This window comes from Camelina sativa, chromosome 11 (genome assembly GCF_030686135.1).
Source record: "Camelina sativa cultivar CO46 ecotype springtype chromosome 11, ASM3068613v1".
In the NCBI taxonomy this organism is placed as follows: Eukaryota; Viridiplantae; Streptophyta; class Magnoliopsida; order Brassicales; family Brassicaceae; genus Camelina; species Camelina sativa.
Genome location: NC_141890.1, coordinates 30,060,830 through 30,074,487, shown reverse-complemented (window position 1 = coordinate 30,074,487; position 13,658 = coordinate 30,060,830). Strand labels below are relative to the sequence as shown.

Sequence of the window (13,658 nt, the reverse complement as noted above, 5' to 3'; positions counted from 1 at the left end):
AGACCTCCACCCTCTCTCATTTCGCCAAAAATTCTTAAGGGAGAAGAAGAGAAAGAGAGAAAGGAGAGGAAGAGAGAAAGAAGAGAGAAAGGAGAGAAGTGTTGCGGACACAGGGAGTGAGTCGAGAAAAAGACGTTGTTGGACGCAAGAAGGGAAGTTGTCTGATCCGCGGTGCAGTGAAGTCCGACCATCATCAGTTGTACCAGGGTGAGGTCTGTGGTAATTGTGTGTGGAGTGCTGCATTGATCTTTAGATCCTTGCACATACTCCTTTGCGTGATGCATTTAGACTAGATTCATGTTAGAATCAGTTTAATTTGGTGCATGCGAAATATGGTAGGATTCATGCTAAATTCATGTTTAAATGCACATAGAATTTAAGCTAGGAATCACCATGCGAAAATGAACTTGGATGCATTTTAAAGTAAGTTGGACTTGCTTAAAATTTGGACAAAAGGGTTTGCATGTATGGTTGAGTTTGAAGGATTTTACTTGCAATATTTCTTGCTTAAAATCAGTTGCATGCATGATTAAATTGGTGAAGTTTATTTGCAATTTTTATTGCATAAAATCGGATGAGGTTAGCTTGCATGCGTAAATGGACTTAAAGGATTTACTTGGTTAAATCGCTTAAAATTGACTTGCATGCATAAATGGATTTAAAGGATTTAAATGGGTTAAATCGCTTAAAAATTGGCTTGCATGCATATTTGAACTTGTTGCATTAAATTGCTTAAGTTGCGTGAATAGGTTGCATGCTTGTAGGACAATCTAAGTTGCATGAATTGTCATTCTTGTTGCTTGATGATTGTTGCATGTTCTCTTGCTTGATTTTCTTGCTTGCGATGCTTAATCTTCTTGCTTGAGTTGTTCGGTGTATTTTAGCTAAGTCTCTCGAATTTGTTTCTTGAGTCCTAGCTAGAATAGTGTAGTCGATCTTCTGTTCCAACTGCTGTTTGTCTCGCGAGAGTTCCCGATGACCACTCGCGCGGGACAATGTCACGGCTAGCTAGCTACTAGTGTGACCGTGACATGACGATGTAGCATTTGTGGGGGCTCATGCTGGTTACCTTTGTGGTTTCGGCATGGGAATTGTTGTGGAACGGAACAGGTTATCGAGGGCCATTAGGTGAAAGAGTCTAGAGTATTTCAAGTGTCCCTTGTTTTATTCTAGTCGTCTTTGCGAGTTGTGTAAGAGCTAAGAGTCTTAAGTGTCCAAGTAGTCCTTGTTCCCTTTAGTCGTCTTTCTCTGTGAATAGCGAGTTTAGATCGTCCGAGTTGAGTCGTGTCGTTCTAACCTCTCTCGCTTGTTTATTGTTTATAGCTTCCGCTATTGTTTCTGTTGCGTTGCTTTGATTGTTTGTTGTTTGCTTGCCCTGCTTGTTTGCTTTGCTAGCTGGGGTAGTCGGGTTGGGGGAGTAGAATCCTGTTTAGGAAAAGGGTGCCCAGACTCACTTAGTAATCTTAGATTACTCATGATATTATTTTGTCTTGCAGGAAGCCTAAGTGAGTCTAGAGCTGGAGCAAACTTTAGGGTACCGGATAGGGTTTTCTGTGTTCTTTGTAAAACCCTATATTTTCCCAAATGATTTCTGTAAAATTATCCGACTATCTATGTATATTGCTTTGATGATTTACTTTCAATGTAATAAATTATTAAAGTACTATATATTCGGTTTTCGGGGAAAACATGGCAAGTTGCAAATGGTACTCGGCCTTGTCCGGGTCAACACAACGCGCGTGGGACGCAAGGGTTGCAAAGTCTAAGTGAACCTCAGCCGCGGGCAGAGTCGTGTCCAGGAGGACTGGTCGGGAAGCTGCAGCTTCCGTCCCTCGACCGGACCACCAGGGTGCGGTTCCCACACATGTGGTGTCTCGGTGCCGTCCGTGGTCCTGTCCGGCCGTATGGCGGTTCAGGGCGTTATAACGGTGGTATCAGAGCGGTGTTTTTAAACCCGTGAGCACTTGTGCATTTCAAAGTTTTATCGAGTAATGTGTCACAAAAACACAAATTTTATCCGGTTGTTTGCTTGTCTAGTTTTAAGTTGAACTTTAGAATGGGCTAGCATCTGACCTTGTTTCGTGTGGGTTTAGATGTCTTCAGGTGATTCAGGTTGCGGGGATTGTTCAGGGGAAGAGGGGCCATGACATGAGGGTTATGAGCATCACAACGGGTATTTGTCGACAGAGTCGGAGAGTAGTCACGAGCCAATTGATCCGAACACTTGGAGTGTGGATTGGCGATTGGTTGGAGACGATGACAACCTGTCTATTAAGACCGATCCATCCGAGTGTCTAGACGGATCGGAGGAGGTGGAAGTGGATCAGGATGATCAGACGGTTGTGTTGGAGATTGGTGAGCCTAGTCGTATCCAAGTCAGGATAGACGCGCAAGGAAGTTTTCAAACTGTTCCAATCGGAGATCATGGAGAGGTGGAGGTTGAGCTCGCCGATAAGTTACAGAATTTGCTGTTGGAACTTGTGGAGGATCAATATGACGATATTAAACCCGAAGATTATATGAGAGAGTACCCGGAGGCAGTCGAGAGGATTCTGAACTTCTTGACGGAGGTGTATGCACCAGGAGAAGAAGTTGCTGCTAGTGGGAATGGGGTAACACCCGAGACCGGAGGTACCAGTGCGGGATAACCGGTGGAGGAGAGACCAGAGACGGTTAAAAGAATTCTTCATATGTTGAATGAGTTGCACTCACCAGAGAGAACAAGTGGAGTTGGTAAGGAACCTATAGTACCGGAAGCCGAGAGGAAAGAGAATCCAGGTGACAGAGACTCTAAGTCCGAGGAGCTGACGACGAGAAGGGAGGAGTTTGTGGAGGTGATCGAGATTTTGTCAAGTGATGACGAGGGGATACCGACCTTGGTGGTCGAACCAAGGAGTGATCAGGAAACGATACCGAGAGATCGAAACCAAGAAGCTGACGTAAGTGTGGAACATAGAGAGGATGCGAGACCAAGGACCAGTTCAAGCCGAGATGTAAGAGACCAAGGTGAACCAGATCAAGTGGTGCCAGACCAAGTAGTACCAGACTAGATTGTGCCGAGGCACAATAGTCCTATTCGAGCCATACCTTTGCGGATGGTGTTAGGTGACCAAGAGGAAGAACCAAGAAACATAGAATGGGAGAGGATCTCTGAGTTAAGGAGATTGAACCGAGGGCATGTAAGGTTCGAGGAAGGAGAGAGCAGTTCGAAGAGGCCAAGGATGACATATAAGGAGATACAGTCGAGAGAGCAGCCGGACGCGCAGTCTGTGACTTTGCAACCGAGAGGCCGACTGAGGACTAGAGCCACTGCCCGAAAGAGAGTGGTGTATCCGAATCAAGCCCATATGGGGAATCAACCTTATTGCGATCTGTGCGAGGGAGTTGGACATTGGACCAGGAACTGTTGGAGGACAACGCTTAGACGTATGTTGTCCCCAGAGAATGCGGAGTGTGAGGACTGTGGGATGCGAGGGCACTTTGCCTATCGCTGTCCGAACCCAGATTACATGAGGCATTCGAGGCCTTGTGATTCGTGTGGGATGCCGGGACACTTGAATAATCATTGCTTGAGAGCAAGACCGCAACGTCCGTTGATCCCAGATCATATCATCTGTACCGAGTGTGGGAGGAGTGGAAATTTCACTCATAGCTGTCCGGACCGAGTTGTGTTAGAGGGAGGAAACCCATCAAGCCAACTTGTGCATACGGGGGAGAACCCGTTAGACTGAGCTGTTCGAGATGAAGAGAGCCCGATGAACCAAGCTGGAACCTCATTGTCTGTAGCCTCTACCTCAACCGAGTCTCCCGCAGAATCGCGATCTGATGAGCCGACTAGGGCGTGTGTGTGCACTTGCGAAGAGTGTACCAAGCGCAGGAACCAGTAGAGTGGTTTAGAGTAAGGGAAGTTTTTCTCTAAGGTTTAAGTGTAAGGGTTGGATAGTTTTTCTAGTGTTGTAAGCTTCTAGACTTAACCTTTGTTGTGTTTGTCTAGGATCCAAACCCTTGAAGTATCGGCTAAGTGGTGTAGAACCTCTGTACCTTTCTTCGTTTGTAAAGTACCTTGTGTTCTTTAGCCGTGTTTGTGGTGTGGTTGCGTTTGTTGTGTGCTAATCTTTGCTTGTTTAACTGCTTGCTTTGGTTTGCTTGAGTTTTATAGGTTGCATAGTTAATTATTTGCATAATTAGCTTGCATTGCATCAGCGTGATTGACGAGGATTCACGTAAGTCACCACAAAGCGCGATCAGACAAAAGAGAAGAAGTCCAAGAAAGTTTAATTAAGAAAAGGGAACCAGTTTAGAAAAAAAAAAAAAAAAGAAAGAGCAAAAAGAGGGAAATGATGGAGGAGGATGAGGCAAATCCTAAGAAATCAGAAGAGCGAAAGAGCGGTGCAAATCAATCGAAAATGGCGAAAAAAATTGAGAGGGTCGAACCAAGTACGAGCAAGAAGTGCAAAAAGTAATGCATGGTCCAGGAATTGAGTGCAAAAGAGGGTGTAAGAAGATAAGGCATAGAAGACGAAATTGTCTATAAATAGACAAAGAGGGTGCAAGAAAAGAATGGGTGATGAGGAAGAAGCGTCATTATGCTAAGTGGCAAGAGTTGAGTAAGGTTTATCGAACCAAACCTCATAAGTGAAGGAGCTAGAAGAAGTTGGGCGAAGTAAAAAGTCGACCAAGGGAGGATAAAACATAGACTATGTTTTGAACCAGAGAAACAAACAAACATGTGGAGTGGCTCCTCCATCTCCTGTGTCTCGAGATTAGAGACACAAATTTGAGTAGTGTTTTTTCCATAACAAATATCATTGAAGTAGATGGAGTTTCTCCTAAAACCCACAATGTCATCATTAGCGAGGACAGTGATGCCTAGATCAAGAAGCATTGCCTCGTCGCCTAAAGAATCAACTTTTTCATCATGCTTGTTACAGAAATCTGATGAGCAAACCTTGTAGACGCGGAAGGACCAGATTCTTACCAGTTGTTCGCACTTGAACAATTGTTCAACCTTGAGGACATCTCCGGTTACTGTGACTACAAGTTTTGTACGCCACATTCGCCATGAATCGCTTGTTGTTACTGGATGAAGTAGAGAGGGATCGCCAGCAACACCACAGTGAAAAGTCTCCTGCGGAATATTTTGATACAACCACCAGTTCTACTATCATTTAGGAGGTGGTAGTAAAGCTTGTGATCTTTGTAAACCATCTGAGAATAATCAGCAAAATAATCTGGGGGAGTTTGAATCTGACTCCAGAACGTATCTCTTTTCTTGGAATAAACCACACACCAATGGCCAAGTCCCCATATAACAACATACTCTTTAGTTTGCTCGTCAATCCAAAACGCAGGGGAATGCAGAATCATATTCATACCTTTGAACTTCCTTGGGCGGTGGTGATGTTAATCGTTTTCGTTTGAAATACAAAATTGACCTCTCGAGGTGGTTCGCTCCACCTTTGTCGGACCAAGTTGTGAATCCACCGGAGGTAAATAGATCCACTCGTGGGTAAACAGATTCAAAATGTAGAGATTAGACCACTGATCTACCATAAGGAGCCAGTTTCCACATGTTGCTAAACAACAACTTTTTGCGAATTCCAACACATCAGCTCGCATTCGGTAAAGCTTGCCCTTCTCCTCGGGATTGAACAGCGTGCACCAATGGTTTTCGATCTTGTCGTCTTCGTCTGGCAAGAGTATCAGCCAAGGGGTCTGCTTTTTGGCCAAACATCGTCTCGCAGCGGATTACCAAGACCGACATACGGATCCAACTCGTCGAGAATCAGCAAAGCCAAGGCGTTCGAACACTGAATTCATCAGATCTGAAGGAAGCTCCGACCAGGGTTTCGATGAATCTCGTCGTCTCCGTAACTTGTTTGAAGATTTAGGGTTATGTTGCTTCATCTCCATGCCAAATTGACAAGAAAAACATTTAGGGGTGTTATTGGATTTTAATTCATAATTTTTTTTGATGACTTTAATAAAATCATGGAATGGAAATAAGTGAAAGTTTTAGAAGAATTGTTACTTGTTAGAGAAGTTTCTATAGAGATGTTAGAGAGTTTTCTATAAGAGTTTTCTATTGAATTTATTTGGGAGACTTTACAAGATTATAGTAACCTAGACTCTTTATTCCTACACGACGAACAAAGATGACTAGAATACTACAAGGGTAACTTGGATACTCTAGACTCTTTCTCCTAAACGACACAAGACGACTAGAATAATCAAGGATTACTCGACTACTCTAGACTCTTCACCTATGGGCCCTCGATAATCTGTTCCGTTCCTTACCTCTTCCCATGAGGAAACCACAAAGATAACCCGCATGAGCCATCCAAGGCTACAACATCAAGTAGTTGTCGCTCTAGTAGCTAGCTAGACGCGACGTTGTCCCGTGTAAGTGGTCGTTGAGAACTTCCCACAGGACAACCTTTCAACAAGTAGAACAGAAGATCGACTACTCTATCCTAGCTACGACTCAAGAAAGATAACGAATATAATTCAAGGGACTAGCTACGATTCAAGATTATAGAAAACTTTCTAACAATTCTTCTAAATGAGGTTATTGGTTTGAGATTTGAATAGAGTTCTAAAGATTTTAAATGTTATGTAGAATTTGTTGTCATTAGATCAAGATTTTGTTAAACTCTATTAAAGTTTAGTGTTATTAATTTGTGATTTGTAAAAGTCATTTAAAATCTTAACAAATTTGGGTTATTAGATTCAGACTTTTATAAAATCATTAAAAGTTTTGTGCTATTCAATTAAAACAAAAGAATCTAGGATTGTTAATGAATTTAATTATTATGTTATTGGTTCATGATTTTAGACACTTTCTTTACAAAATAAAGTCATGGAAAATATCACAAAAATACATGGATTGTTAGGGGAATAAGTGTAGATTTAGAAGAATTGTTAGGGGTGTTATTCTAATCTATAAAGAATTTGATGATTTTAATAAAATCATAAAATGGAAATAATTACAAGATTTAAAAGAATTATCAGAGAGTTTCCTATAATTTTGTAAAATCTCCCAAACAATCTCAGTATTTCAATCATACTTTGGATGACTTTATTTTGTAAAGAAAAATGTATAAAATCATAAATTAATAACACAATAATTAAAAGGAGATTCTCAAAAATAACATCAATTTGAGTTATTTTGCCAAAATTAGCCCACACTTTCTAAAGTTCCAAATTTAGCACAAAGTTTATAAAAGTTAATATTTTTAATTTTGAGGAAAATCTAAAATATATCTTCAATCTCTCATCAATACAGTGTTCTCTTACCCGAAGACTATATCTTCCAATCCTCTCGAAGTCATCGAAATCTAATAAAACCCGTGACACTCCGTCGAAGATCCAAACAAAAGCTGCTTCTCTTACCCCACTCTTCAACGAGATTACTGAGATTTTAGGATCGGGTGTTGTCAAACCAAATGAGACTATGCGGCTCAGATCCTATGAGTCAGGACCAGTTTCTTGCACGCAAGGTGTTTGTGAAAATGCTGCAATGTAATTTTCAGGCGAGAATGAAGAAGAGGCTCATAAAGTTGTTGTTGAAGAAGCTTATTACTTCATTTCATTGCTTATTACTGTATTACCATCTCCGTTCCATCATCTATTTGCATCTTCGTGAGCCACGCTAAACCCAAGTCAAAGTGAACCAAATCGGTTATCTTTGCATATGTCGCTATTTCATATGGGTTATTGTCGTTAGAGCATCTCCAAGGGGAGATATTGTCGTTAGAGCATCTCCAAGGGGAGATAAAAAAAAATGGTTAAGTGGGATTAGAAGTTTTATAATATTAAATTTTAAAATTTAAAATCATGATTGATTAAATATAAGTCCACACATATAGTTTGTTATGTCCAATTAATATAAGTCTATGTTAAATAATAATAAAAAAAAGAAGTCATTTCTTCCACTCACATTCATTTTTTTATGTTCTTTGTTGGCTGAGAATCGCAAATAAAGAGATGAATCGTCATCAACGGTTATTCACAAATAAGATTATGTAATTCATGTATTCATTCTTTATTTAAACTCCACTACTAACCCTCATATCGTGATTGTAATTTTAATTTTAATTCTCCAATATGTTTTTGATCCAAGAAATCCAAACAAATTTGCTAGTACTACCATATCGTGATCTTACTATGAATGGAGTTAGGATACACGATTTGTTTCATATTGGTGATCATTGGTTGCGTATTCTATTTTGTCTTGTGAATGAAGCTCGACATATAAATGATCCTGATATGTTCATTTGGAGCGGGATTGTTGGACTCTCGTTTGGCCCTCCAGAACATGTTCCTTGTGCTACACCCATTTGGTAATTACAATTTTCTATTTTCACTTGCTGTTAATTAAAATACATTTTTCCATCTTTTAATTTACACTACTAGAAAAAACAAAGTAAATATATATGAACCAAACCGATAGAACGATACTAGCTTTTATCTACTCAAAAGATTTATTCTAATTTGTAAACTACTAAAGAGTTATTTATTTGATATGTGCGATTATAGTATGTTTGTATATATTCTTAAGCAAATCTTGGTATTTTATATGGAAAAAGTTCATTTATATATATTATATGTGCTGACCAATATATATGTGATTTTGACTGATAAAAAAAATGTTTGTGTTTCAGGAGGATTCTGATGAATCAATGGAACCTCTTAGAGAATAATGTTTTTTTTTTTCTGTTTGGATGAGAGATCATCTACTTTCTGGCAACGACGGAGGGATGATAATTTTTGGCGGTGCAAATAGTGATCATTTCCATGGTGTCCATGAATATTATACCATCTTTGAGCATTGTAACGAGTGGATGATTCTAATGTCTTTCATTTGTGTTGGAAAAAATAATGAAGGTACATAAACTAACTAAAGATCATCATTTTGGTTATATAAATATTTTTTTATTGTGAACATCTCTTTATGGATGTTATTTCTGTTTTTCTTTGTAGAAATGTACTGCAACAAAGCTTTAATTCACACTGGCTCACCACTGATATACGGTCTTACTGTAAGTGTATTTTGATTTATTTATTTTTCAAACTTTTAGTATAGTAAACATTTCTAACATTCCAAATTTGTTTGGTTTTCTATGTGTAACGTATAATACAAGCTATCAATACACAAATTCTAAGTGAAGATCGATGTAGACGTAGACAAGAATAAATAAATTTTATATGTCAATTTACATAATTTTATCATTGTATTTAGTTAATTTATTGATAATAATTAGATATATATATTTTTCTTAGATTCTCAGTGGGGAATTACCTGAAGACGAGGAGAACCCCACATTCACACACGAAGAGATGCTAACGGAAAATAATATGGGGCATGTATCATTGGATTTCAACGGTGGTAGTAGAGTTTACACTCTTACTCCGAATGAAGTAAAAATTTCTGTTATATGCATTGTTTATTATATAATTTTTTTTAATGAAATTTTTTTTCTTTCTAGTGTACTTCTTTTGGATTCCTTTGGAGTACATCCTCAAGGATGGAGAGGTATACACTAGAGTATTTAGATCCATGCATTTCTCAAACCAGAATCCTGAATATTTGTAAGTATAATTATATATTTTGTTAATTAGATTAAAATATTTTTTAAAATAATAACAATAACATTCTTCACTTTTTTTTACACTACTCTGAGGATGCCTTTTCTTAGGTGTTATGTTATCATTCGGGTAGTGAATGGAAGACGTAAATTTGCGGTTTTCAGAAGAAAAAAAATCCAAAACCGTAAATGTACACCCAATCAGAACAAAAAAATTTAATATGCGTTTAAAAAAAAACCTAAAAACGGATTGATTCAGCAGATAATGCCATGAACCACCTTTCAAAAATACAATGAGTAATACCCATTGATTTTTGGAAACATATAATGCTTTATTTAAATCTATATAAATATACTATATAAGCGTATGCAACTATACTCTATCAAAAAGCAAAAAAAAAACATATCTCCTATTCTCCTTTCCATTTCTCTCTCGAGACTTCACCCAACATCACTTTGGTAATGTTTGTTTTAATCACTTCTTATATTTATTTTCTTTTTATTTTCTCTGATGGATCGATCCCATTTTCTTTTTTTAAACATATCTCCCATTTGTTTTTTTAATCACTTCCCAATTTTATATAGGTTTTGTTTACTATATGTTCAAAATACATTTTTAATTGCTGTTAGATTTTAAATTTACAAAAACTGATTTAAAGTGGAGTTTCCATGTTAATAATTAGAATTGTAATATATGTTTTAAGTTGAAAATGAATAAAAATAATAATCTTAATATTCAGTAAATAATACTATTGTTATTTAAAAAAAAATTGTAATCCAGTTTACTTAATTTTTTAAATTATACATGTTAGTTTAATTATATAACAATTGAACATTTTCATTATGTTTCATATCATCTTTATTTTATTTTCCTAACTAACATATTTTTATATGTATATGTATATGTATATATAACAATATAAATTAGTTTAGAAATAAAACAATATGTTTAAAAGAATTCTTATTAACAATAAAATATTTTTTTTCAATATAAAATGTATAGTAACCGATAACTTTCATTAAATGTAGATATGTCGTCTAATCGTCGAGAAACACAAATTCTTCTAGACAAACAAGTTCAAATCAGCCAATCGAAAATTCAACTCCTCCAACGGAAACAACAGTACGGGTAAATTTTCTTTAGCTGGTTTTTATAAAAATTTAAAATAATAATTATACTTGATATAATATGTGTCATTGTATTTGCAAAATTTGTAGAACAGAGACAAGTATAAATGGTCGTACATTCAGAAAAAAAAACATTAATTCAATTGTTCGATGAAGCAATTGCTATGAATAATTATACTCTTAAGAATCCGACTGCTATCGGTAGAGAGTATATGGTAGAAAAATTTAACCAAGTATTCAACATGAATATAAGTTATGGATTCTTCAAAAACAAACTTGATGAATTCAAAAAAAGTTACAAGAGGTGGAAGGTTCTTACACATAAAACCGGAATCACGGTTGATCATGATACATCCATGATATATGCATCTGACTCATGGTGGAAGGATCAAGAGTTTGTAAGTATAAATAATCCTTCTACTCATCAAGATATGTTTTAAATTTTGGTATCACGAATCTAAATAATATAAATTTATAGCGATGCAAAGTAACAAAAAGCTTGAACCGAAAGCCACCTCAATTTTGGGATGTGATGCAACGATGTTTCATATTACATGATATTCAATCACAATCTCAACACTCTGCTCGACAAAGAAGAGAACAGTTGATGAACGAGCATACAAATGATGAAGATGATCATGATGATTCAGACAACGATAGTGTGACGTTCCACCACAAATTCCTGTGACACAAGACGAAGGAGAAGATGTGTATCATGTTACCATTGATAACGATGACACGAACCAAAATTCTGCTCGTAGAGGCCAACAACGAGGGAGGCTAAATTTGCAGTTAACCACCAGACGTGGGAGTAATTCACAAAGATCTGGAGGAAGCTCACGAATTTCTACTGGCAGTGGTTCACGAGGAACTCGTAGGAGACAATCTTTTGAGACAACAATACAAGACACCATTGCTGGCTATAGAGAACTCTAACGACAAAGCTTTCAACAACTACGCCCTGGTGGTTTTGACCAAGATGATTACGATGAATTTAAAAAGGCAGAAGCGATATTTAATGATCTTGACCTTCCAAACATACTAGATTTTATTGTGCCTGCATTAATGCATTTAAGGAGCTAGTAGTTTGGCGTAAGTATTTCATTGACATAGCCTCAAGCACCGACGAGGATAAGCTACAATTTTTGGAAGCGATGACTGGTGTTTTGCGGAATAACCAAGATGTGCCAAAACAGTTAGGTGCAGGCCATTCATTTGGGAGTCCACATTCAGGAGGTCTATCATCTAACAGTCCATCTTCTGTAGGTAATAATTTAGGAGCGCAAAATTCACCTGGTTTTTGGGGACCTGGTTATCATCAATGGGAAACACCGCCAAATGCTCCACAGTGGGCACACCGCCAAATGCTTCACATTGGGGCACACCGCCAAATGCTCCACAGTGTGGCACACCGCCAAATGCTTCACATTGGGGAACACCACCAAACATTCAACCATGGCAACAAACACAAAATGTTCAACAAAGCGGATCATCAGGAACGACTCCGTTAAATGTTCAGTACGGATTTTCACTTGGTGACCAAGGTGAAAATATGAGGAATACTCAACAAGAAACTTCACCTATCATTCAACAAACATCATCATCTGGTCTCGGTTTCACAAACTATTTTGAAAGTGGACAAATACCACAAACACCTAGACCAGGAGGTCTATTCAATATTTGGGGAACCTCTCAAGGACCGAATGAAAGTAATCAAAGCGATATAGGAGATGAAGATTAATTTCTCCTAATTTCGTTTTATCAATTTGTTTTTTTTGGATCATTTATGTTAAAATTTTATTTTAAATTAAATGTAATTTGTTCTTTTAAAATAATATATGTATAATGACATGTCGTTTGTAATGAATTTCAGGCATTTCATATATGTCAACTACGATCACAAGGCCTCAATAATCTCAATTATGAAGAGAGAATTGAACTGTGGAATTTGGAAAATGAACAATTTGAAGAATTAGTGATTCAACCAGCTTTGACTTATTATGATCGATATTTTCAAAGGGCACCAGCGCAAACCGATGGAGGTATGGGATGGAGGAATATTTGGCGTCGACTACAACAAGATGATGCTGCTTGTCTTCAACTATTACGAATGTCACTTCCATGTTTCACAACATTGTGTAATATGTTGCAAACAAACTAGGGTCTACAACCAACATTAAATGTAGGGATTGAAGAGAGTGTGGCTATGTTTCTACGGATATGTGGGCACAATGAAGTTCAAAGGGATGTTGGTTTAAGATTTGACCGAAATCAAGAGACTGTGCAAAGAAAATTTAGGGAAGTTCTTAATGCAACAGAGTTATTGGCATGTGATTATATTAGAACTCCAACAAGACAAGAACTGTATCGCATTTCTGAAAGACTTCAAGTAGACCGAAGATATTGGCCGTATTTTAGTGGATTCGTTAGAGCTATGGATGAGACTTATTATACATAAACCGCATTTGTCCTGTAAATATTTTTTCTTTACAAATATCGCCGTTGAACCGTACTGCACTCTAAAACTGCTTGTCCCGCACAATCAATTACATTGTCACCATTAGGACCCTCAATATTTGACTTGGGAAACGTTGCATCGGTTTTGTATTTTCCGCTTATTAAAAAGTGACTCTTGGCCTCTTGCTCACTATTGTTAAGCTTTAATTTTATGTTGGATTTTTCTAATATTATTTCTTAGGCTTGATGTTTTGTTTGCGTGTGACTTTTACTAATTTTGTAATATTTTTATTTAAGGTATTTCACTTGAGTTATTTAATACAATTCTCAAAACTGTACGAGAAAAAAAAAATACTCTAATCACACGTTGCAAAATGTAAACACACATTACAAATGGGCTCATTTTGACAGAAGCAAAGCCCGTTTAAAAAAACTAGGCCCATCTATAAATCATAGCCTTAAAAACTGGTTAAGCAAAAAGGTAAC

The 13,658-nt window shown here is 37.4% G+C and overlaps 3 pseudogenes; 2 read left to right on the top strand and 1 right to left on the bottom strand.

Annotated features, from left to right (window-relative positions):
* Positions 1-4,302: 4,302 nt before the first annotated feature.
* On the bottom strand, positions 4,303-6,668 carry LOC147934604 (putative F-box protein At4g22165 pseudogene; annotated as a pseudogene).
* A 1,498-nt stretch (positions 6,669-8,166) lies between these two features.
* LOC147934603 (cyprosin-like) lies at positions 8,167-9,737 on the top strand (annotated as a pseudogene).
* Positions 9,738-10,864: 1,127 nt separating this feature from the next.
* Positions 10,865-12,456, top strand: LOC104728407 (uncharacterized; annotated as a pseudogene).
* Positions 12,457-13,658: the final 1,202 nt, after the last annotated feature.